The 26,895-nt window shown below is 36.3% G+C and overlaps 1 protein-coding gene across 3 annotated transcripts in view; it reads left to right on the forward strand.

Annotated features, from left to right (window-relative positions):
• The window catches only part of LOC145269854 (lactosylceramide 1,3-N-acetyl-beta-D-glucosaminyltransferase B-like), a 321,009-nt gene that overhangs the window by 194,666 nt on the left and 99,448 nt on the right, over positions 1–26,895 (forward strand). The window contains exon 1 of one of the 3 annotated variants that reach the window (XM_080125586.1): positions 13,437–13,866. The exons of 1 other annotated variant lie outside the window; for it this stretch is intronic. The gene's annotated coding sequence lies outside the window, so the exon portion shown is untranslated. Of the gene's footprint in view, positions 1–13,436; positions 13,867–26,895 lie in introns of those variants that run through there. One more of the 3 variants, XM_080125584.1, reaches the window with a different exon arrangement.

Genomic DNA, 26,895 nt, shown 5'->3' on the forward strand with positions numbered 1-26,895 from the left:
TAAATACCTACAGACACTAGTGTTTCATCCTTTTGGGATTCTTCAGTGCAGGGTGTCACGATTACTACCAGTCGAACGATTCGAACCCCGCGACACGAGACATCTCTGGCTCGATTAGCGGAGGCCGTATCCATTCGGTTGGATAGTGTTGGCCTTCGGGACAAGATCAAAGTGTAGTATCTGTTCTTCAGATGCTGCACTTCTATTTCTTGTTCTCTTTCGGTGGAGGAGAAATCCTTCACGACTGAGACAATTTTTATTTTTGTACCTTTTCTCCACGTTAAAAAACGACCCTGGTGTCTAACTCTGTCCCGTGGGGAGGCATAGTAAATAGGTACTATTAACCGTGTGATATAGCGTTGAATTTTAAACATTTTAATTTAAATGTTCATTACGTCAGACAGACAGTGATCAAATCGTTATACGATGATCTACGCATAAGAGCTAAATTATGTTAATATATTTATTAAATCTTTATACGAAACTATTACAAATATATATATATATATATATATATATATATATATATATATATATATATATATTTGTAATAGTTTCGTATAAAGATTTAATAAATATATATAATCTTTATATAATATATATAATCTTTATACAAATATATATATATATATATATATAATATATATATATATATATATATATATATATATTTGTAATAGTTTCGTATAAAGATTTAATAAATATATTAACATAGGGTAAATGTTAAAGAATTAGTAATATAATCTAAATAAATATATATAGATTAATTATAAATAATAAATTAAATACTAAATAGAATTTTTTTGGTAGTACGTATCAAAATTAATAAAATTTATTAACACGAATATTTAAATGTTAATGACTTTATTTCTAAGTTCAAAAGTGGCGTAATCTAAGCTAAAAATAAAATAAAATGTAATTTCAATTTCTCTTCCAATTTTCGGATTTTGCATTTGGGCCCAAATGCATTTTATTTTCTTTTAATGAATTGATAGTTGCTACTTCTTTTGATGAGTTAAGGGCAAAGTAGATTCTTTGATTGATATAATAATTAAGTGATTGATTTTGCGTTACTAAGAATTGTAAATGTCAACGTAATTAAAGGAATAAATTGTAAGATGGTCAACATATATATATACACCACTTTTTTTTATTATTGATTAAAAAAATCAGTAAAACGCATTACAGATGCATTTGGAAAGAAGGTGTTTTATTACTCGCATTCATTAAACTTTAAAAATCCATAAATTTTAATAAAATTTAAAAGTTTGATTTTTTTCTTTTTTAATCCAAGACAATCAAAAGAAATGATGGTTTAACCATTTTTGCACGACAAATTAACCATTTATGCACAACAAATTAACCGTTTATGCTCGACAAATTAACCGTTTATGCACAACAAATTAACCGTTTATGCTCGACAAATTAACCGTTTATGCACGACAAATAAACCATTTATGCACTACAAATTAACCGTCTATGCACGACAAATAAACCATTTATGCACGACAAATTAACCGTTTATGCACGACAAATTAACCATTTATGTACGATAAATTAACCATTTATGCACGATAAATTAACGCATTTATGCACGACAAATTAACCATTTATGCACGATAAATTAACGTGTTTATGCATGATAAATTAACGCATTTATGCACGACAAATTAACCGTTTATGCACGACAAATTAACCATTTATGCACAAAAAATTAATCGTTTATACATGACAAATTAACGCATTTATGCACGACAAATTAACCATTTATGCACGATAAATTAACCATTTATGCACGATAAATTAACCATTTATGCACGACAAATTAACCATTTATGCATGATAAATTAACCATTTATGCACAACAAATTAACCATTTATGCACGATAAATTAACGTGTTTATGCACGATAAATTAACGCATTTATGCACGACAAATTAACCATTTATGCACGACAAATTAACCATTTATGCATGACAAATTAACCATTTATGCACGACAAATTAACCATTTATGCACGACAAATTAACCATTTATGCATGACAAATTAACCATTTATGCACGACAAATTAACCATTTATGCATGACAAATTAACCATTTATGCATGACAAATTAACCATTTATACACAACAAATTAACCATTTATGCACGATAAATTAACCATTTATGCACGACAAATTAACCATTTATGCACGACAAATTAACCATTTATGCACGACAAATTAACCATTTATGCACGACAAATTAACACATGAAGTGTTTGTTCAGAATAAGAATAAAAATCGAATGATAAAATCTTCACTATTAGTTTGGAATTATTTTGGAGATGATTAAATTGTCTAATTGTTTTTTTTTTAAATTATTTCAACTATTATACTTATCTTTTAGTTGTTGTTTTCACGACGCTCCGGACAATTATTCCTCTGGCCATCATCAGGTGGTAACTGCAACGGGATAGGAACTCTGAATCTCCTAACTGCATTCTCGGCAATCACTGTCATCCATAGTTGTTGTCTTCAATAGCTGTTATCATCTCACCACGGTTTGGTCAACTAATCCTCTGACCGGCTTTGGGTGGGATCGAAACCGCTACCTCAAGCTACACGCTCACCTGGAATCGTAGATATTCCGCATCTCCATCCACTGAACCATGTGTCCCAAAAGGAAATCAAGATTTGATTTTTTGCTCTTATGAATCAAATTGTTCTTGTAGTTGGAGGATTCGACATTCTTATCCCGTCGTGGTTAACCTGACGAAGGCTAGAGGAATAATTGGCCGAAACATCGTGAAAATAACAGCGAGAAGATGCGGATAACAGTCCAAATAATTAAATAAAAAAAATCCTTACTATTATATAAAAGGAACTTCGTGTGTGTGTGTGTGTGTGTGTGTGTGTGCATGCGAATTCATTCCCTATGGACTCGAAAACGGTTGGGCCGATTTTTATGTTATACCTAGTAAACACTTCTATTCCAAGTTTCAAGATGTTGACCATCTTATTGTTTATTTTTTCAAACATGTTGAAATGCTCAATTTCTGACAGCACCTGTTTCGTAGCGCTGGATCATCCATGTAATCATTATGTCAATGAATCTCTAAAATTTTATGTTTATGACGAAATATGTATATTCCAGCTTTAATTCATGAAGCTCGATGTAACTACAGAGCATATAACACATAAATGACAAAAAGATCTATATTCAAAATTTCAAGATGTTGTCCATCTTACCGTTTATTTTTTGACAGGCTTAAAGAAATAAATGGTAAGATGGACAACATCTGTAAATTTGGAATATAGACTGCTGTCATTTATATATCTTGGGAGAGTAAAAATTACGAATGAATTAATTTCATTTTACTAGTATGAGGTGTTTGTTCAGAACGGGGAGGGAGATATCGATCATACCAGTTATTATAGGTGCCACAGGGCTTATGAAGAAGAACCTGAAGTCCTACCTAACTAATATTCCTGGTGAACCAAGTGCAAAAGAGAGCCAGACAATTGCACTTAAGGGAACAACGAGAATACTAAAAAGAGCTCCCGGCTGGTTTCAATAAAAAGCAGGGCAATATTGGCAGCTGGTTTGGCTGCCCCATAACCAGCGTTGGCCTTCGGGACAAGATCAAAGTGTAGTATCTAAGGACCTTCTACGCGAGACTAGCAAGCGTTACGAAGGCCAAGTAGTTAGAGCTAGGCTTAGAAAGATAGGCAACGAAGCAGTCAATTCTGATGCAGACGTGCGCCGTGAGGTTTCTAGGCGTGGCTCGGACAAATACATTGCAAAAATCAAACATCCGAATGGATGCACCCTGGAATCGACTCGGGAGATCTGCGAGGGGTTTCGAGAACATTTCGAGGAGCGTTTTACGCAGCAGCCCGATCTTCCGGTCCTTGAGTTTAGCAACTATTTGGCCGACTCTCCCCGCCTCGAGGCGGCTAGAGCGGCTGGTTGCGAGGGCCGGGTGACGGAGCAGGAGGTCTTTACTGCGCTGAAGCAGGTCAGCTGTGACAGATCGCCAGGACTTGATGGTCTGCCATACGAACTGTACTTGAGGCTGTCGCCCATGTTTCTGCCTCTTCTGACGGATATGTTCAACCATTGGTTTGCTCAGGGATCCATCCCAGGGCAGGTGACCAAGGGAGTGATCACATTGCTGAAGAAAGGTGACGGGCATGGAGGGGAAGAGTTAGACGACTACAGGCCCATAACTCTGCTAAACACAGAGTTGAAGATTTTAGCCAAGGTCCTGTCGAATCGGCTGCAGGTTGTTATCGACGAGTTGGTTGAACTGGAACAGAACTACGCTGTGAAGGAGAGATCGATTCAGAACAACTTGCACCTGATCCGCATGATCCTAGAGGGGGGAATAGATGACGACACGGAAGCCGCGCTGATAAACTTAGATCAGTCCAAAGCTTTCGATAGGGTCGACCATCGTTTCCTGGCATCTGTCTTAGAGGCCGCCGGTTTTAAACCGGACTTTTGCAAGTGGATCTCCATAATGTATCGACAGCCCATGGCTGTCGTGCAAGTGAACGGAAAGCGCTCGAAACCCTTTGTTATCTCTCGGTCGGTTCGTCAGGGTTGTCCGCTGTCGCCCCTGCTTTATGTCCTGGCTTTGGAGCCTCTTCTCCGCAAGCTGAGACATGGGGAGGCAAATTCGGCCCTGCGCGGAATGGCTCTGCCTGGCGGCTCAGCTGCCAAGGTATCCGCGTTCGCCGATGATGTCACGATCTTCGTGTCGGGCTTCAGAGACATTGAGGTCGTGTCGGAGGCACTCACACAGTACGAAAGAATTACAGGGGCCAAGATAAACCGCAACAAGTCGGTAGGACTGCGGTTGAGCACATGGAGTGGCAACGCAAACCTCCCTGCGCCCTTCAGCTGGACAGATGGCCCGGTCCGGATCCTCGGCGTGTGGTTCGGACCGGGTCTCCAGCTTGACAAGAATTGGTTGGAGGTACGGTCAAAGGTGGAGGCTGCAGTCAATTCGTGGCTTCCTAGGAAACTTTCCTTAAAGGGTAGAGCTGAGGCGTGCGCCACTTACGTCTTTCCTCTCATCCTTTACCGACTGGCCGTACTTCCCCTGCCTGCACAACACCTAAAAGCTCTTGTCGAACTCTTGTCCTCGCTCCTTTGGGACAGAGGAAGACACTGGGTGAGCAGACAGGTCTGTATTCAACGTCCGTGTGAGGGAGGCTTGGGAATGCCGGACTTGAAGTGTCATCGAGATGCTGAGAGGCTGGCCTTCCTGAGCCGCTATATGCAGGAGGACCAACCGTGGCACCCCGTGGTTACTGCCGCCTTCCCCGACCTCGTTCTCGACCCTTCCATCGAGAGCCGTCGCAGGCCGCGGGGAGAATCTGCCTACATGAAAGAGTGCCGAGCCGCGCTAAAACGACTACCAAGGTCCAGTGACCTTGTGACTGCTACCCGTAGGGAACTCCACAGGGATCTAGTGAAGGGGGCCGCTGACGACCCGCTATGCGCGCGTTTGGGGTGGCAGCAGAGTGAGATCCGCTCCGCGTGGAGCTGGGCGCCAGGTTCGAGTCATCTGAACAATTCGGAGTTCTCTCTGACCTGGCGATTGGCCCGAAATGCACTTCCACTCAACAACATACAATGCAGTTCTGGGTTTCTGGAGTCACCTGATTGTCCCCGTTGTTGGACAACGGCTGTGGAAACTACGGATCACGCTTTCTTCGATTGCCGCGAACTCCGCCAGTACTGGGCGTATGTCAGTGGGGTGACGGCTCGCATCGATCCTGAGCATCCTCGCCCAATTACTGTATCCAATGTTGTGGACAACGTGAGGCCGCCGTGGGACCGGGAAAGACAAATGGTCTACGTTATGATTCTGGCCGTGGCGAGAATGGTGATTTGGACGTCGCGTCTGCAAGATTGCCGGGGGGTGTTGTCTTTTTCTGATCAAGATCTGATCACGTTCTTTAAACACCAACTACGGGTGAAGATCAGATGTGATAGAAGAAGGCTGCATCGCGCGGCATTTGACAGAAGATGGATACATGTGGCAAGTCTGTGTGTACGAAGAGGAGCCAAATTTGAATACGTGTTCCCCGCCTAGGTGTGGAACGCGCAGTTCTGTAAAGTTAAATTAAACAAGTAGTCTCTCAGCTAGCTGAGTGTGTGTTCCATCCCTCCCCGATTAGGAAGCCTCCAAGATCCCCATCCCCTCTTACCTGCAATTTTTGTTTTCACCCCTTCCTCTAAATTTTACCCATCTTGGAGAAAAAGAAATACAAACTAACCTCCATCCCTTACCCAAAAAAATTTTCTTTTCTCCATTCACCCCCATCTAGAGGGCATCCCCACCTAGAGACTGACCCGCAGAAGCGAGGTTCCTTTTACAAACCTAGTGGAACGGGCAGTCTATCAACTAGACGGGGTTGGGAGGGTCCTACTAATCACCTTTTGTTTTTTCTTCCCCCTCCCTCGACACAAATGAATTATTGTTACCATTTTATTGTTATCTTTTTTGTTTTTACACGTCAATAAAAAATGTTTTAAAAATTGGGAGTTACTAGGACGTCCCCCAATATGAAAGGGTGAATGCGGTATTATGGTGAAAGAAGATACTAGCTGGGAGAAACTTTTGACTTTGTTTAGTTCTGGAGTGACAAGGATGACCAACGACCCCCAAAATTCCCCCCTTTTGAGTTGGCCATGTGCCTAAGTTTTTTGTTCACCGTTAATTTTACTGTATTTTTTAACATGAATAAAAGATTTAATATCTCAAAGTGTAGTATCTGTTCCGGCAGATGCTGCAAGCTATGACTAGCTATGACTAGCAAAGACCAGATGTGGGGGCAACCCCACATGCCTGACCTTTAACCAGCTCCCATTTCCCACCTCTCGGGAGCTGGTCCCCTTTTCCCTTCCCCCTCCCTTCACTCCTCACATTAAAAATTGGCCTTGTGCCTAATTTGCTCGGTGGGGGAGCAAATAAATACCATCTGTTCCGGCAGATACTGCAAGCAAAGACCATATGTGGGGGAAACCCCACATATAAGACCTTGGTCAATGTAGGGGCAACTCTTCATACCAATTGTCACTATCCAGCTCCCCTACTCCCCGGAGAGTTGGTCCCCATTTCCCCTTCACTCCTCACTTTAAAAATCGGCCTTGTGCCTAATTTGCTCGGTGGGGGAGCAAATAAATACCATCTGTTCCGGCAGATGCTGCACTTAAGATAATTTGTACCAGTCAATGGAGGGGAAACCCTCTATACTGGGACAATTATTATTTTTGGTAACCAGAGTGCCCCCTTTTTGCCTACTTTTAGGGGAGCTGGTTTTAACCTCACATTAAAAACGGCCTTGTGCCTAATTTGCTCAGTGGGGGAGCAAATAAATACCATCTGTTCCGGCAGATACTGCAAGCTATGACTAGCTATGACTAGCAAAGACCAGATGTGGGGGCAACCCCACATGCCTGACCTTTAACCAGCTCCCATTTCCCACCTCTCGGGAGCTGGTCCCCTTTTCCCCTTCCCCCTCCCTTTACTCCTCACATTAAAAATCGGCCTTGTGCCTAATTTGCTCGGTGGGGGAGCAAATAAATACCATCTGTTCCGGCATATGCTGCAAGCTATGACTAGCAAAGACCAGCTATGACTAGCAAAGACCAGATGTGGGGGCAACCCCACATGCCTGATCTTTAACCAGCTCCCATTTCCCACCTCTCGGGAGCTGGTCCCCTTTTTCCCTTCCCCCTCCCTTCACTCCTCACATTAAAAATTGGCCTTGTGCCTAATTTGCTCGGTGGGGGAGCAAATAAATACCATCTGTTCCGGCAGATGCTGCAAAGCTATGACTAGCAAAGACCAGCTATGACTAGCAAAGACCATATGTGGGGATAACCCCACATATCTGACCTTGGTCACTGAAGGGGCAACCCTTCATACCAACAGTTTCTAATCCAGCTCCCACTTCCCTCCTCTCGGGAGCTGGATCCCCATTTCCCTCCCCCCTCCCCCTATCTCCACATTAAAAACGGCCTGCTGCCTAATTTGCTCAGTGGGGAAGCAAATAAATAAACAAAGTGTAGTATCTGTTCTTCAGATGCTGCACTTCTATTTCTTGTTCTCTTTCGGTGGAGGAGAAATCCTTCACGACTGAGACAATTTTTATTTTTGTACCTTTTCTCCACGTTAAAAAACGACCCTGGTGTCTAACTCTGTCCCGTGGGGAGGCATAGTAAATAGGTACAATCTTCAAAGAAAGAAATTAAAAAAAAAAAAAATGGCTAGAGATATAGAAATTCCACTGACCAATCAGCGGACCCTCAAGTATGCCAACGTACAGAGCCTCTAATATATATGCATAGACGCGTATAAAGAAAGGAGTGGGGGCAGACTGAATATGAAATCTTAATGACGTGAACATGCAACAGGTTGTACTGGGTCGCATATATCACCAGAGCGGCGTTCTCTGCGAACGATCAGACTATAACCGTAGTGATAGTTCCTAAACTAGGTACGGACAAAATGAATGCCGATGCTCAAAATGTATAATTATTTTGACCCCCCCCCTCCCTTTACTTAAAAAATCACCAAAAATCAAGAAATTAACCAATTTTAATGAAATTTTCAGTATTTATCAAATGATGATCGCGGAATATAAAGAACTAATTATTTTTTATTTAAGTCCAACTGGAAATGTATTATTTTGTTTAAACAAAAAATACCTTTACTAAAGTTATGGTTTTCAGTAGTAAATAAAAAACGCAAGACTTTATTTTTGCTTTTTTTTTAATATATAAATAAAGCATCGTAATTTGGAACAATAAAAATAAAATAAAATAATTTTTATAGGAACATCACGAAAAAAAAACCCCCTTAAGTCCGTATTAATGAATTCGATATAACTTGAAGAAAAATGAATTTCTCGAACTACCGATATTACCATTGAATTAAACATTGCTTATTTAATATTTTCAAACAAAAAATTATAATTGCAAAAAATATTTCTACTTTTTTTTTTTTTTTTTTTAAATTACGGGTTTCGCATAATTTTTATATGCAAGATTTTAATAATTTCATTGTTCGCAAGAATGTGAAACTTCCGGCGTAACATATTTTTTTATATAATATTGAACAATAATTAAAAAAAATAATTTAAAACAGGAACATAGAAAAATAATTAGATTAAAAAATGCAAAAATTAATAAAACGTTCAAAAAAGGAATGTATGGATGCGCGACTGGGGGGGGGACTTCCTCCCTTTTAATTACATGACGTCATTTTCACAGTCTTTCGACTGCTTGAAATTTTGGGTCTTCGTAATTTTCGTGTTTACAAAATTTTAGTTTGTTGCGTTTTGAGAACGTCAGAATCACTCGGTTTTTGCGTTAATTAATTTATGTTTTGTACAAACAAGATGTTTTTTTTTTAATTCAATATCTTAGGACTTTACTAATTATCTTTGAAATAGACCCAGAAAACTAATATTTATCTTTTCAAGGATTTTTACAATGAATTTATTTAACTCGCATGGACGCATCATGGCAGGTGCTTGTCTGAGCTCCAATCCCTCGTACCCCCTCGCCAATCTTTCATGAGAAACACCCTTTTGACTGAAAATTACTGTCAATAATTTCCCCCACTCTTTATCTGTGCCTAAATCAAAACGTATATTCCATGGAACTCTCTTTCGTTTACCTGTTTCCCACCTGACTACAACTTGGACGTCTTCAAGTCCAACATAAACAAATTCCTGACAAACCGCCCCCTTAAGTAAGACACTCTATCAAATCTCCAATACTAATGATTACTACAATACTATCTCATTGATTACTGTACACGCAATAACCCTTATCCCTGAGTGGCCTTCGGACCTTGATAAGTGGTGACCTCCATGTAAAAAAAAAAAAAAAAAAAAAAAATTATTAAACTTCAAAATTTAGCTGAATTGGGTATCTCGCCGTGAAAACATTTTCATAATTTTTTTTTTTCACGTGTACAAATATTTTTTTCCTTTTGGAAATTAACTTTCAAATACAATCAAAAAGTAGTCGGAAGCCTACAAAAAAAATATGATAAATCGGCTTTCAAAACTAAGTCCCACATTTTTTTCCGCCCATTTTTGCCCGTACCTATCCCAAACATGTGAATCGATGATCGATCGATTTTGAATATCGAGTGATGGCCAATAATGACAAATAAGTGATTGATAGATGGACGAAGGCGAGTCGAGAAGAAAAACCCATTCACAGGTAAATCACGGCGACGACCACGTGTCGCTGGAGATGCATTGCATCGGTTGGTCGTCGACCTGCTGGCAGCCATCTTAGACCGAGAATGCTGTGAAAAATCACAGATGGCGCGTTGCTAATGGCAACGTTAGCAACAAATACCACCACTGCGACTACTACTACTACTACTACTACTGATAATAATAATACCACTATTGCTACTACTAATACTTATACCAATGCTACTATTAATAATATCTACTACTACTATTACTACTACTACTACTACTAATAATAATAATAATAATAACAAACAAAAGGTACTTGTACAGTTTAATCAAGACATTAAAAAATGAAAATATCGAAAAAATGGTTATATTGTACGTATCCATTATGGAATGAAGTTCTCCGAAAAAAAAAAAAAAAAACTTCACTTAATTTCATCAAGTTTTTTTTTTTTTTTTTTTTTTTTTTTTTACAGCGAAAAAACAATTTGTTATGATACCGAGCAAAAGGTTCGATTTTTAGGAAGAAAAGCTAGAATTAAAGATGGGGAGGGAGTGTCGGCGCTTTACATGGAGTTATCTCCCCGTGGCCTGTTCAACAAATTTCATAATGGCTGACTTCAACGCGCTCTCATAAAAACGTGTTTTTTTTCCGCTGTAAAAAAAATAAAAACTACTCGATCAAATTAAATGAAAATTTTTTTTGAGATCTTCAGTCCAAAACTGATACGTACAATATAACCTTTCTTTTTTTTTTTTTTTGTTTTTTTTTTCGATATTTTCATTTTTGAATGTCTTGATTAAACTGTACAAGTACCAAACAAAATACTACGACTTGGCCTTCAGGACAAGATCGAAGTGTTCTTCAATTTCTTATTCTCTCTCAGTGGAGGAGAAATCCTTCACGACTGAGACAGTTTTTAATTTTTGTTCCTTTTCTCCGCGTTTAAAAAAAAACGACCCTGGTGTCTAACTCTGTCTTCGTGGGGAGGCATTGTATAAAGGTACTACTACTATAGAAGGACATGGAGAAGGGTAAAGACGGGAGATGTGTACGAATACGATGTGTGTAGACTTTATGATTGAATGGACGAAAAACTTAGTAGTAGTAGTAGTAGTAGTAGTGAAATGATAAGATGAATAAAAAGAAAAAGAAGGAAAGGAAAACAAAAGAAAAAAAGTGAAAGAAGAGAAGAAGAAAAAGTAGACGAAAAAGATTGACGAGAAAAAAGGAAAAGCGAAACTGTAGTACCTATTTACTATGCCTCCCCACAGGACAGAGTTAGACACCAGGGTCGTTCTTTAAAGCGAAACTGTAGTAGTAGTAGTAGTAGTAGTAGTAGTGGTAGAAGAAGAAGAAGAAGAAGAAGAAGAAGAAGAAGAAGAAGAAGAAGAAGAAAAAAAGAAAAGGAAAAGGTGTACTTATGCAGAATACGGACCGTGCTGGCTGGCATGATAATGTTTTTATTCAGAAACTCATTCTTAACATAGGGAAGAGAGTTTTTTTTTTCTTTTTGTAAAACTTGCGGAGAATGCTCCGTTTTACTGTTGTTGCCAAAAAATGGAACGGAAATTTAAATTTCGTTCCATTTTAATCTTTTCTGTTGCGCCCCCCCCTCTTAAAATCGAACGTGATCGAAAGAATAAAATTCAACAATCGCATTTTTTTTTTATATATAACAAAAACGAAAGATTTTTTTTTTTTAAATAAAATTTTATTAACAAAAAAAGAAATAATTTCATTTTTAATTTTTTAAACGAAAAAGTCAATTTGGTATATCTTTTTGGTATTTTATTTTTTACAATTCACGTTCACATCGAAAATGTCGACTTGTATAGGTTTTCTGGTATGCTTACAACGAAATAAACACTATTCGAAATAGACCCCCCCCCAACCTGCCATGTTAAGAACGGCTTTCGGAATAGACCCCCCCAACCTGCCATGTTAAGAACGGCTTTCGGAATAGACACCCCCCAACCATGTCAGCATACCCGAAAGCCTATACAAGTTGACATGTCGAATGTGAACGATGAGTTGGACGTAATGTTAGAATGTGCCGAATTTAAAACGGAACGATATTTAAATTTCCGTTCCATTTTTACAACAACCGTAAAACAGAGCATTCTCCGCAAGTTTTATCGTTTTTATCTAAACTATTCTATACTTTCATCTAACAATTAAATAAATAAACGATACCGTAAAAAAATGATTTTTTTTTCTCCCCCATACAAGGCACAGTGCTACTTGGATGTAAGGGGGGGGGGGGCTACTATTTGGGACATAATTTGCAGGGATACTATGTAGGGAGTCGAGCAGCAAGATGTCTGTTTACAAATTTGAACTTTTGCATGTCAGTGCAGTCAGGGAAACAGGGACCCGGCAGGGAATTCCAAAATCTAGCAGTCCGAAAAAAGAAACTATTAGAGTAGAAGGTTTTCCGGTATCCATGGATCTCTCTACTAGGGTCCCTACACTGTAGAGATCCATGGATACCGGAAATTTTGCTGCTTGTCTGGTTTGTTGAGGTTAATTATGTCAAGAAAATACAAGAGCTTGGAGTTTATTGAAGCAGTGGAAGCACTGTCCATTAAAATACTTGTAAAATAGCTACAGGGATGCAACATTTCGTCGATGGGGGCGGGGCGGGGCGGGGGCGCAGATTGAAAATTTTTAACTTTAAAATCTTATCTAAAAAAATATAACATGGTCTGTATTCTGCTTGTGCATAATACGGGCCGTGCGGCAAAGGATTAGAAAAAAAAAGAAAAAGAAAAGATAAAAAGAAAAAAGACTAAAATATAAAAAGAAAGAAAGAAAGATAGCTAGATATATAGATATTATTATTTCATGTATGGACAGAAAATGTTATACGGGAATATATATTTTGTCATAGATTTTCAGTGCTCAATACAGGATAGGTAATAACCATAGATAGATAGATAGATAAATAGATAGATAGATAGATAGATAGATAGATAGATAGAGAAATAGAAGAAAAGAAAAGAAAGATAATTCGATTTAAGATTTATACTTATAAAAAAACGGGGGGAAAGAACGGAGATTATAAAATAAAGATAAAGAGCATCATCATCATTAACATCATTATTACTATCATTGGTTGTGGTTGTTGTTGTTGATGATGATGATGATGATGATGATGATGATGGTGGTGGTGGTGGTGGACTAGTGGACACGTTTTGTCTATTGATGACTTGCGACAGAAAATAAAAATCCAGTCAGATACCCGGCAACGGCAACTGGAACTGGGAGAAAGAGAGAGAGAGAGAGAGAGAGAGAGAGAGAGAGAGAGAGAGAGAGAGAGAGAGAGAGAGAGAGAGAGAGAGAGAGAATGACAACAACCACTCGACCAGACAAAAAAAAAAAAAAAAATAAGTAAAAAAAAAAATAAGTTTCTCTTTTCATTCGTTTTGGCAAAGGTCGTCGTACTCGTACACCTTTTTCCCCCGGCCGCCCCTGCCTGCGCCGCCACGACTGAAGTCCTTTTTAAGGAATTAATCATATTTTTCTAAAATTCATTTTTTTTTTTTTTTTTAAATCAACACACAAGACTGCATGCAAGTGGGACAGACCTGTTTTTACGTGCCTTTGTTTTGAGTCAGTGTTTTTATTCTTACTTCTTAAAGGTAAGTTTCATAAACCTATCCGTTTTGTTTTTGGCTCTTCATTCCTTTCTTACGCAACACGTCCTCGGATTTTAAGCAGACTATTTCTCCATGTGTACTATTGCAATTTAAAATAACATGGATCTGCCATGCTTACGTTTACCCGATCCCCACGAGGGCAAGAGAGCTCAGCGTTTTAATTCATGGAAAATGCACTCGCCACTTACTTCTACACACACACACACACACACACACACACACACACACACACACACACACACACACACACACACACACACACACACACACACACATACACACACAGCACACACAACAAAACATAACACACACACACAACATACACAACACATACAACATACATGCTTACGTTTACCCGATCCCCACGAGGGCAAGAGAGCTCAGCGTTTTAATTCATGTAAAATGCACTCGCCACTTACTTCTACACACACACACACACACACACACACACACACACACACACACACACACACACACACACACACACCAAAACATAACACACACATACACACACAACACACACAACAAAACATAACACACACACAACATACACAACACATACAACATACACACAACACATACACACCACACATATACACACAACATTACATACAACACACACAACATAAACACAAAACACACACATATATACTCAACACACAACACATACGCACACAACACAACACACAGACACCACACACAACCTACACAACATACACAACACGCACAACAAACACACATACACACAACACACATAACGCACACACAACACACGTATAACATACACATAGCACACACAAGAACATATACACAACACGCACAACACAACGCACACTACACAAACGCGTAATATATACACAACGCATTCACAACATACACACAATCACACACAACACATACACAACACACACAACGCACACACAGCACATACAAAACACACACACACATTGCACACACACAACATACACACACAACATAACACATAACACACACAGAACACACACACAGCACATACACAACATATACGCACAACACACACAATATACATAGGCACGAGAGAGAGCGCTCGCTAGAGCGGCATTTATAAGCTATAAACAAAAATAAAACTTGCTTTCGGCCTAGGTGTATTTTTTCATGGCCGAAGATATTAAACAGATACTACACTTCACGTTTCTGAGTTTATTATTATTATTTTTTTTAGATGAGGATTGATTATTCGTATTATTTGGAATCTTCGGACTATTGTTCTCATATTGTGTGTTGTTTTCATAACGTTTCGGTCGATGTGGACCTCGACCTTATTAAAAAATTTGGAAATGGCATTTATGTCCAACTGTAGTGGCCTCCTCCCAGGTTTTATCTTCGCTCTTTGAGAAGGGATTCGTTTATTGGTAATCGCCTGGGAAGTCCGACGGCGCAATTTATTTGTTGGTTATGGTGCGTGGTGGAGTGGTGGTGGTGGACTGGTGGTGCGTGGTGCGATTATAGTGCGTTGGTTTATCAAATTCACACCTGTTTTGTGTCTTTCGAAAGACGTACAGTATATTACACATACGCGCATACGTACGCACAAGGATTTTACATATACATATGTATATAAAAATCATGCATATGTATATAGATGTGTGTGTGTGTGTGTGTTTGTGTAAACTGCCATTAGCATATTAAGCGACGCTCTTTGCGTAAATGAATCGAGCGGAGGCATTTGGACGATATCAGGACATCATTAATTCATTATCCACATAGCATCAGTCGTATAGCGTAATGATGAGAAGCCTTGACTGTCATTTGGGCGGTCGGGTTTCGATCCTGGCTTAAGGCAGTTTCCTGTCTAGCCGCACTGATGAGCTGTGAAACAGCGACACAGTACTGTATGTGGATGACTATATATATATATATATATATATATATATATATATATATATATATATATATATATACATATTCATCCACATACAGTTGTGTCGCTGTTTCACAGCTTTTAATTATTATAGTAGAAAATAATTATATATATATATATATATATATATATATATATATATATATATATACATGATGAGAATAATGGAAATATTATTCCGATCGAAAAGAGAAATAAAAAGGAACAAACCGTGTTATGTGTTCATCAACGTTTCGTCTTTATTTCGAAACATTTTCCTCTGGAAGTCTCGAAATAAAGACGAAACGTTGATGAACACATAACACGGTTTGTTCCTTTTTATTTCTCTCTCTCTCTCTCCATATATATATATATATATATATTTTTTTTATATATATATATATATATATTTTATATAAAATATATATATATATATATATATATATATATATATAAAATATATATATATATATATATATATATATATATATATATATATATATATATATATATATATATATATATATATATACCAGCTGATTGTTGGATAATTTTATTCTGAAGTATATATATATATATATATATATATATATATATATATATATATATATATATATATATATATATATATATATAAAATATATATGGTATATATATATAAAATATATATATATATAACAATTGCTCGATATACAAGATAGAGCAAATAAATCAAATTTTAGTGATTCAATGAATTTTAAAAAAAATTATGACGTGAAATGTTTGAGGGGGGACAACTATGCACCTTAACGACACAAGCGCGATTTACAAACATTTAAAAAAAGAACATAGCTGTCCTCCCTCCAATGTTAGAAAGGTCCTCGTTGACAACACAAAAATTATACAACGGGAAAATAATGTAAAAAAATTAAAGATTCTTGAAGCGTCGTACATTAGAACTCTTCAACCTAATATAAATGACATTGCATTTCAAAAAAGCAGTAACGTTCTGAAATGTCTTGCGTAGTCCGTGTTGGACGGACTTCGTACATGGTGTCTACGAACTTGCTGGCTTTAACACTCGAATTTTTAATCGACTTTTATTCTTAATCGACTTTTATTTTAACTCATCACTGACTATATATATTTTAGTTTTCATTTTTAATCCTCATTTTCGCAATCCTGTATTTTTAACACCTGATGATGATTCGTGGACGAATCGAAAGCGCTCGTAACAGTAACATGTATGGATCCTTTATTAATATTTTTGATTTTGAAACAAAAAAGACAATACGAAAAATTGAAAAATTAAAAAAAAGAATTATAAGACAAAATGTCTCCGTTGTATTTAATAATATTTGCTTGAATATATATATATATATATATATATATATATATATATATATATATATATATATATATATATATATATATATATATATACATACATTCATGTTGGCCAAGCTAATATATACGGATATAGTAAGTTTTAAAAATATATAGACAGGAATAAAAAAAAAAAGGTGTTTTAGTGTATATATAAATGCATAGATTAATCGAACCTCTTCTCCACACACACACGTGTAGATTCTGTCCAGAATGGGAAGAATTTTAGGACTGTTTTCATGTTCACTGGGATGTAATTTATGATCATTTTTTCTTCTACATTTTTACCTCGAAAATCCTGATGATTATGTACCCTGGGACGAAACGTTGATTAACATTATTTTATCAATTCTCGGTTTTTCTTTTTCAAATAATCATAACGTCAACCATCGCTTGTGTTTTTATCTTATTTGTGCTCCTATATATATATATATATATATATATATATATATATATATATATATATATATATATATAAATTCCCGTTCACATACACCTTTCAGGATAAAGCTAAAATCCAGAACTAGATAGAATCGAGCAATTGCATCGACAACAGACAACGCCAGACCCAAAGTGGGTTTCGATGTACTGCATCTCATCAGTGACGTGCTCTGACATAGGCGCGAACCCAGGTCGTCGCACTAATTTTGTGCCTATGTCGGAGCACGTCACTGATGAGATGCAGTACATCGAAACCCACTTTGGGTCTGGCGTTGTCCGTTGTCGATGCAATTGCTCGATTCTATCTAGTTCTGGATTCTAGCTTTATCCTGAAAGGTGTATGTGAACGGGAATTTATATATCTATCTATAATCTCCTCTTAATGTCTAATATATATATATATATATATATATATATATATATATATATATATATATATATATATAATGATTGCAACGTCTTGTCAGACGAGTGCCACTCACTCAGACACTTAAAGTCCATGAGCCCAAAAATGACTCCCATCGCCACAGGACCATTTTAATAGACACATGCTTGAGAGAGTATCTATAAGCAGATGATGTTACAGAGTCTTAGCTTTGTACGACAGCTAAGTCTCTCTCTCGGTTCCAAATGTTGAGATCCAGCAACAAGCAAGAGCAAGATAGCCAGCTACAAGTTAAACTGCAGACCAGCTTAATATGGGTACTGGTCTCCCGCTTTAGGATTTTTTAAATCAGAGATTTTCTTCTCCTAGAAAGGTTGCCTTCACCAACGGCTTACGAGAGCCCTCTCCACCCCAATACACATATACACACACACAAACATACACGGTGCTAGTTGGCCGTTGACCCCCAAAAAGGGTTCATTCGCCCTTTGGAAGGTCTTGTTTTTAATCCTTCAGGGAGACTAGCCACCCTCCTCACCAAACAAGTCTGGTGGGAACCAGTTTAGTCGGTTGTGACCGGACCATGGGGCAGATAGTACTGGGTTACATAATACCAGTAGTATATGACATAACATGGTATATATATATATTACTCATATGGAAATTGTCCACGTTTTATGCTTGTCAGGATTCTTCAGATATATAGATACAAGAAATAACACACACACAAATATATATATATATATATATATATATATATATATATATATATATATGTGTGTGTGTGTGTGTGTGTGTGTGTGTGTGTGTATAAAACGAAGTTTGTGCCCATATGCGTGAGTTCGTAACCTATAGACTCGAAAAAATTAGCTGGACTAATTTTAATGAAATTTCACACGAATGTACTTTAAGTGCCTGGCAATGTTCTTAGATAGGTTTTGTATCGGAATGTCTTTGATAAGTATCGATAATTGATAATTTAAATAATCCGATGAAAGAAGGGACATGCGATTTTGACCAAAGTTAATACCTTACACAGCCTAACATGACAAGTGCATTTCAGAGGTTTTATTATCACACAAGCAGTAAGGCCTGACATAAAAAAAATCAACAGTAGGTCTTTTCATATGAAAGGAACGCGTTCTAAATGAATGTTTCTGTTTACAGCACAATTGAACCGTGATACTTGATGTCTTGCATTAAGATTTAAACTTTAATTCAAGCCATTATATATAAAAATAATTTGATAAAATCAACAGTAGGTTCTCTACAGTGCAATGTAGACTACAGTGTATTGTTAATTAAGTCACTGCCGGGAGGCATGTGAAACTTCTTCCTGGTGCACTGCGATGTGTCCCCAACTGGAGCAAGGAATCAATCGATTTGATTGAAAAATGGTCGATTTCATCGATTTCGATGAGAATAAAAATATGGGAGTGTGAAACATTCGTTGATCATCATTCAATCCCGAGCAACCTCGTGTTTCCCTGCTAATATATATAGTCATCCACATACAGTACTGTTTTGCTGTTTCACAGCTCACTAATGTGGCTAGACAAGCAACTAGCTCAAGCCAGGATTGAAACCCGATCGCCCAACCGACAGTCGGAGCTTCTAACCATTGCGCTATTCGGCTACTGCTATGCGGGCAGTGAATTAACAACTTTTTTGACATTGTCCAAATACCTAAGCTCAATTTGTTTACACAAAAAGCATTGCTAAATACGCTAATGGTAATTTGTATATCACTTCCCAAAATGGTCAACCCAAGATAGGGAACCCGCACATAGTAGTTTCGCTGTTTCAATATATATATATATATATATATATATATATATATATATATATATATATAGTAATTTATAAAATATATATATAAATTACTAACTAGCTCTACCTATATATATAGTAATTTATAAAATATATATATAAATTACTAACTAGCTCTACCTACGTATTGAGCACTTTTGAAGTAAATACTTAAAGTTTACGCATAAATCTATACTTTCGTATATTAATTTTATGTGAGTAAATGAAGTAGTTATATATATATATATATATATATATATATATATATACATACATACATATATATATATATATATATATAATAAGAATTAATGTTTAAATTACAACTGTATCTTTCGCGGTTGACGGCAGCCTAGTGGTTCGGATCCTTGCTAATGAAGCCAGACATGACTTCTATTGCCGGGGAAATCTCTCGACTGGCGTTAATCGTGACACCCTGCACTGATATTTCCCAAAAGGATGAAACACTAGTGTCTGTAGGTATTTAATTATTATAGTAAATAATTGTGTCAGCCCCTTTAAGAAACTTGTTTCTTATCGTTAAGCACTTTCAGTTGTAAGAAAGTCGGTCAACTTAGCTCATACGCTCAGATCGTCATATAATGATTAGATCACTATGACTGACGTTAAAAAAATTTTTAAATCCAGGGTTCGAATCTCGCAACAAGCATTAATCGTGACACCCTGCACTAGGTGTATTTGAAATTTGGAGGAATTTTTGACACCCCTAACACAAAACTGCAAATAAAATATAAAAAAACTCGTAATTTCTCTTTTAAAAGTGGGGGGTTTATTTTCTTTATGGAATATACTTCCAAAATAAACTATTAAAGTTGTTTTAAAAAAATAATAGAAATATTATTTTTTATTTTTAAAAAAACAGTGTTTACAAAATGTTTACAAAATGCCTGCGTGCCTCCAGGCAGCCATTTTTTTACGCAATAAAATCAATAGAAGTTTACGAGTTAAACATTTTTCAATTTTTAAACTTTAAAAATCTATCAAAATTTTTCTATTGGTTTCATTTTTACGATATTTTCAGGGTCAACGTGAAATTTTATGCTCTTTCCAATAAACTAAATATAATGTTTTAGAGAAACGTTTTTTTTTTTTTCAAATTCACTCCCCATTTTGAAATGTCTATTAAAATTTTAATTAATTTATGTACCAAAGTTTTAGATATCACAAATTGAAGATAAAAGATCAATAAAGAAAATATTCTTATTTAAAACAAAAAAAAAAAAGAATAGTTTTTTGGAAATTTACCTGTAAATTTCAAAGTGTAAAACCTTTTTTGTTAAAAAAAACACTTTGATTTTTTTAAAAATAAAAGCTCATGTTATGCTTACATCGTCAGGTAAATACCAGACGCTGACGGCAAATATTTCTATTTCATTGAATGTTTTCTTTTTTTTAGATATTTAAAAAAAATTTAGTCGATAAAGAAGTATTTAAAAGAATTTTTAAAAAATCGAAGAAGCGGATTTTTTGTCCTAGGGAAAAAACTTATAAGTAAATGTGCGTTTCCTTTTTAAATACGGAGGATGAAAAATACTAACACACGCAATAAAAAAGAGACATTATTCATATCCTTTGGACTCATCCGTATTTCATAAATTTCATTTTAGCAGCAGCAGCTTCGCGCAAAACACGTTGCAAAAATGCGAAAATACTCTCTCACATACCTCATAGACAGACTCCTTAAAAGCAGGCCAAGTGTTTTCACAGTCAATCTCTTCCATCTCCTTAACTAGTTTCTCCCTCACAATATTGTCCCTTAGATGGGCAACATTAAGTCGCTTTGGTATAGCCACGCCAGGTCCCCTCATCTAGGGCTTCACAACACAATCTTTGCACAGACCAACTAATGATCGGTCCAGCACTGTGCCCCGCATGACATGAACACTGCAGATATCCCTCATCTCACGTTTTCTGACTAACATATAGTCTATCAAGTGTCATTGTTTGGAACCAGGATGCATCTAGGTCGTCTTGTATTTGTCCTTCTGCTGAAACACGGTGTTACTGATTTTAAAACCCATCTCTGAACAAAACTGCAACAACATTAGACCATTGCTATTACACTTGCCCACTCCGTGTTTACCCAGCACATCCCAGGTTTCAAAATCTCTTCTCACCCTAGCATGAAAATCTTATCAGCAGAGGGAATGCGTCTAACTACACTGCACAAAGCAAGGTAGAAAGCAAACTTTTCATCCCATGTTGCATCCATAGTGGGTGCATAGACACTAAAAAAAGTTGTATAACGACCATTTACCAGAGGTAACCTCATAGTCATGATCCGGTCACTCACACCACAGGGAAGTTCTTCCAGGCTAGAAAGAATTTATGCCTTTATAGCAAAAGCCACGCCTGATTCCCTCTTACATCCATCTGCTCTACTACTCCAGGAAATGGTGTAGGCCCCAGCCAACCCAGAAAACTGTCTCACAGTAGCATGATGACGACCAGGTCTAGGCTGTTGAGCCCTGAAACACCTGGTGGGCCAGGCCTTGGAAGCACCAGTTCCCTTATTGCCATTTACGTTCATAACTATATTTGCCAACTTCATTGAATGTTTTGCCGTTTTAGGCTACAGCCATCCTTTTTGCTATCGAGATACACGAGATAGAAAAAAGTGTATCTAATTTATATCGAGCAATGCCTGTGCATGAGGATTGTTATAGTGGGGAAAGACTTTGCATCGAAACAATCCCACTTTCTAAACAACTGCCACATTGATCCTAAAAGAAGAGCAAGTCAACATCATGGATGCAGGAATCACTGCAGGTTTTATATCAGAGTTTTCCTTCACCATGCCATTTGATCCATGACTGGAACTTAGGTTGCTGGGCACCAGAGCATATTCCACACACTGGTAGGTATATATGCCGCAGCTTACAGGGCCTAAGCTCCTCTGGAGGTTTCTGTCAGGGTTACCTCACCCTTAGCCTTTGGTTAAATAACCTTGGCCCACAAGGCAGTGGAGGTCCAGTTATATGGCGCAGGACACTCGCTGTTCATCAGAGCCCCATCTGTGTGGCAGTGGTCACAACGTGCACATGGGGTTGATTTGTCTGGGAGAAGCACAGAAAGAAGCTAAGACATCTATGTGCTTTTAACATACGTCCACACCAGACCTTGATCACTCATGATGATTGCAACGTCTTGTCAGACGAGTGCCACTCTCTCAGTCACTGAAAGTCCATGAGTCCGAAGATAACCTTTTTTTTTGTTAGTCCTGCCAGCGAATTCACACGCTCAAGCAGACATGACATTGAAGACGGTCCTTGGCATACATACATATATATACATATACACACATACATACACATCCATACCCATAAACATACACACATGCACACATCCATACATCCATACACAATACATATAACACATACATACAAACATATACATACACACATGCACACACATATACATATATATGCATACACATTATATACTATCATATACAAATACATACACACATATACATGCATATTCACATACATATACGTACACATGTATGCACATATACATACATACACATAAAGTTGCCTATAAATACCTACACATACATATATATGCACCTATACACATGCATATATATGCATATATACATATACATACATACACACAAAAATATATATATATGTATATATATATATATATATACATACAAACACACATAAACATGTATACACGATAAATAAATAAATAAAAACATATACACACATACATATATACATACATATACAAATAGGTATACATACACATACATACACTAGTACATATATTAACATACATACATACATACACACACATATGCATATATAGAATGATGGCAGATCAATTATTACATGCTTCCAGCATTTCAGGGCTACACACATGATACTTTTTCCATCGCCACGGACAATTTTTGTAGACAAATGCCTGAGGAAGTATCTATACAAAGATGATGTTACAGAGTTTTAGCTTTGTACGACAGCTAAGTCTCTCTCTCTCGGCTCAAAATGTTGAGATCCAGCAACAAGCATGAGCAAGATAGCCAGCAACAAATCAAACTGCAGACCAGCTTAATGCGGGTGCTGGTCTCCCACTTAATGTTTTTTTTTTTTTAAACAGAGATTTGCTTCACACAGAGGGGTTGCCTTAACAGGGCTTTTGAGAGTCCTCTTCACCCCACACACATATCAAAATAAAGGTATATATATGTAATTATTGTTCGTAACTGGATGTTTACCACAATAAAAAGCATTGTTTTCCGAAACGATCGTACAGATAATTGATTTTGTTGTTGTTCCTTCTTATGAAACGGATTTTTAATTTAGTTGAAAACTGATTTTTCAAATTTTAAATTATCAATCACATTACTTAATATTGAATCAGCTCTAGGATATTTACCTATCGAGCTTATTATATATCTAAATTACAACGAGCACTTTTTCTTTTTCTCTTTCCCGTATTTCAATTAAACTAGTAATTTCACTGTTACATTGAAATACACTCAGCTCTTTAGACTATTGCTCTAATCTCCTTTAAATTATATATATATATATATATATATATATATATAATATATATATATATATATATATATATATATATATATATATATATATATATATATATATATATATTTTAAATCATTGCGACTTTCTTTGTTCCTTTACCCATAAAAACGATAGCGCACATAATATCAATTTCAAAATCATAAAATTCAATTGTGTGGAAAATGTGTGGCCAATTTAATGTTTTTCTCACTTTAATAAATTTAACTTTCATAAATTTAACTTTCATAAATTTAACTTTCAGAAAATTCACAAAATGTAAACGTGTGATTTTTTGTGTTTATAAAAATAAAAGAAGACTTTTTTTGTTTAAATGCGGTGCTTTAGGTGTGTCAGAAATTTCGTGAAAAATAGTGAATAATTCCACCCCATCTTTCCAAGCTTATAACTCCTCGAAAAATGTAATTCAAGCCCTAATTTTTTTTTTCAATTAAAGGAGCAAGGACCAAGGTTTCATAAAAAAAACAAAAGAAAAAACAAATAACGCGGTTTAATAAAAAAGCTTTTAAACTTCGAACTTTACAGGTAAATTTTTAAAAAACACTACTTTTTTTGTTTTAAATTTGAATATATTATTTATTGACCTTTTCTCTTCAATTTGTGATATATAAAACTTTGGTGAGTAAATTAATTATTTACTTTTTAATAGACACTTGAAAATGGGGGGCGTGAATTAAAAAAAAACGTTTGTCTAAAATATTATATTCGGTTTATTGGAAAGAGCATAAAATTTCACATTGACCCTGAAAATATCGTAAAAATAGAATCAATAGAAAAATTTTGATAGATTTTTAAAGTTTTAAAAATTGAAAAATATTGAGTTCGTAAAATTCATTACTGTTTTTTAAAAAATAAAATAAAAAGAAATATTTCTATTACTTTTAAAACAACTTTAATAGTTTATTTTGGAAGTATAATCCATAAAGAAAATAAACAACCCTCTTTTAAAAGAGAAATTACGAGTTTTTTTTTATATTTTATTCGCAGTTTCGTGTTAGGGGTGTCAAAAATTCCTACAAAAATTCTGATACACCTAGTGGTGCTTGTTAAGTTAGAGTCGACAGATCGATTTTTCTTTTAATATGTGATTTGAAGCAAAAACAACGCAATTTAATTAATTGCCAATTCGAAAATAGTAATATATCCAAAAAATACAAAAATTCATCGAATAGAAATTTATTTATAGTTAAAAGTAATTATTTTTACAGGAAATTGAGGGAAATCGGATTTTCCTTAAATGTGAACACCTTGAAGATTGCAAATACAGGGGGCATACTTATTTCTCTTTTTGCCACTTTAATGGCTTACGTATTATTTTAGACCCCAGCGATAGACACTTTTTCTTTTTTTTTTTTTTTTTACTAAAAACACAATAGCGCTGTTCTACTTCAATGGATTTTCCTAAGTTTTAGATATATTACTGGTTTCGACATGACAATTAAGCAAGTGTTACAGAGCATCTCTCCCTCCCCCCTCTCTGGCTTTCTTACTCTTTCTATTTTCTCTCTCTGTGTCTCTATTAGAGAATAGAGAGAGGGAGAGGGAGGGAAAGAGAGAGAGAGGTGAATAACGTGGACAGTGGACACGTTTGCAAAAGAAGGGTCAGCTGACCAGATGACGTGGTGTCATGTGATGAGGTTAGCTGATTCTTTCTGGGCAGTTTGGTTTCGGGTGTTGAAGAAGACAGACGGCTTTTCAGCTGCCCCCCCCCCTGGGCTGGGGAGGACGCTGACGTGTACCAAGCAAGCAAGCAAGGTTCACCTCCATTCTGTGTCGACCTCTGGAAGGTGAATAAAAACATAAAACCTTAATTATCATCTTGGAGTGAATTCTTCATCCAACAGGCCAGCTCCCCTCCAAGAGACAATGAAACCAGAACAACAACCGACGACACATGAATGAAAAGGTATGTTAAGAAATGCATGTACACAAACACACACTCACGAAGACATGAACAATAAGATTAGAAACTAGACGATCACGTACACGAATCTCCTTCTTGACACTATTCCCTTTATGATACAATCTCCTTTATGACACCGCAATATAACACAAGTACTTTTTTTTTTTTATTAAAATCACATATTTCAAAAGGTGCTTTGTCGACTCTATCTTACCAAGCACCAAATTTATTTACATAGCTTATGTTTCTGAGTGAAAAAAAATATCCTGCAATCGTAATGATGATAATGAATTTCGAATAGATTTATTTTCATTTATCACGCTTTGGTAGATGGTTTTATAACCATAAGAATTTCATTTATCATTTCTAATCTAATAATTAAGCATTTACGGAAACAATTGAAGCATAAAATCATATATTTTTAGGTAATACCAAGTCAACCTGGCCTGGCGTTAACCCACAAAAAAAAGCCAGTAACCCAGAATGAAACATCTCCTCCCAGGTATAAATTGCATTTTTTTTTTTGGTACTAGCATAAGGGAGAAGTGTGCCCGACATTATCAGTCGTAAAATACGCTTAAATATATTTTAATTCATGCAAAATTCGTATTTATTATTACAGAGCCAATTCTCTATTTAATATGATATTGTACCTAAT

The sequence above is a fragment of the Euprymna scolopes genome, chromosome 45 (assembly GCF_053919585.1).
Source record: "Euprymna scolopes isolate OS-2025 chromosome 45, ASM5391958v1, whole genome shotgun sequence".
NCBI lineage: Eukaryota > Metazoa > Mollusca > Cephalopoda > Sepiida > Sepiolidae > Euprymna > Euprymna scolopes.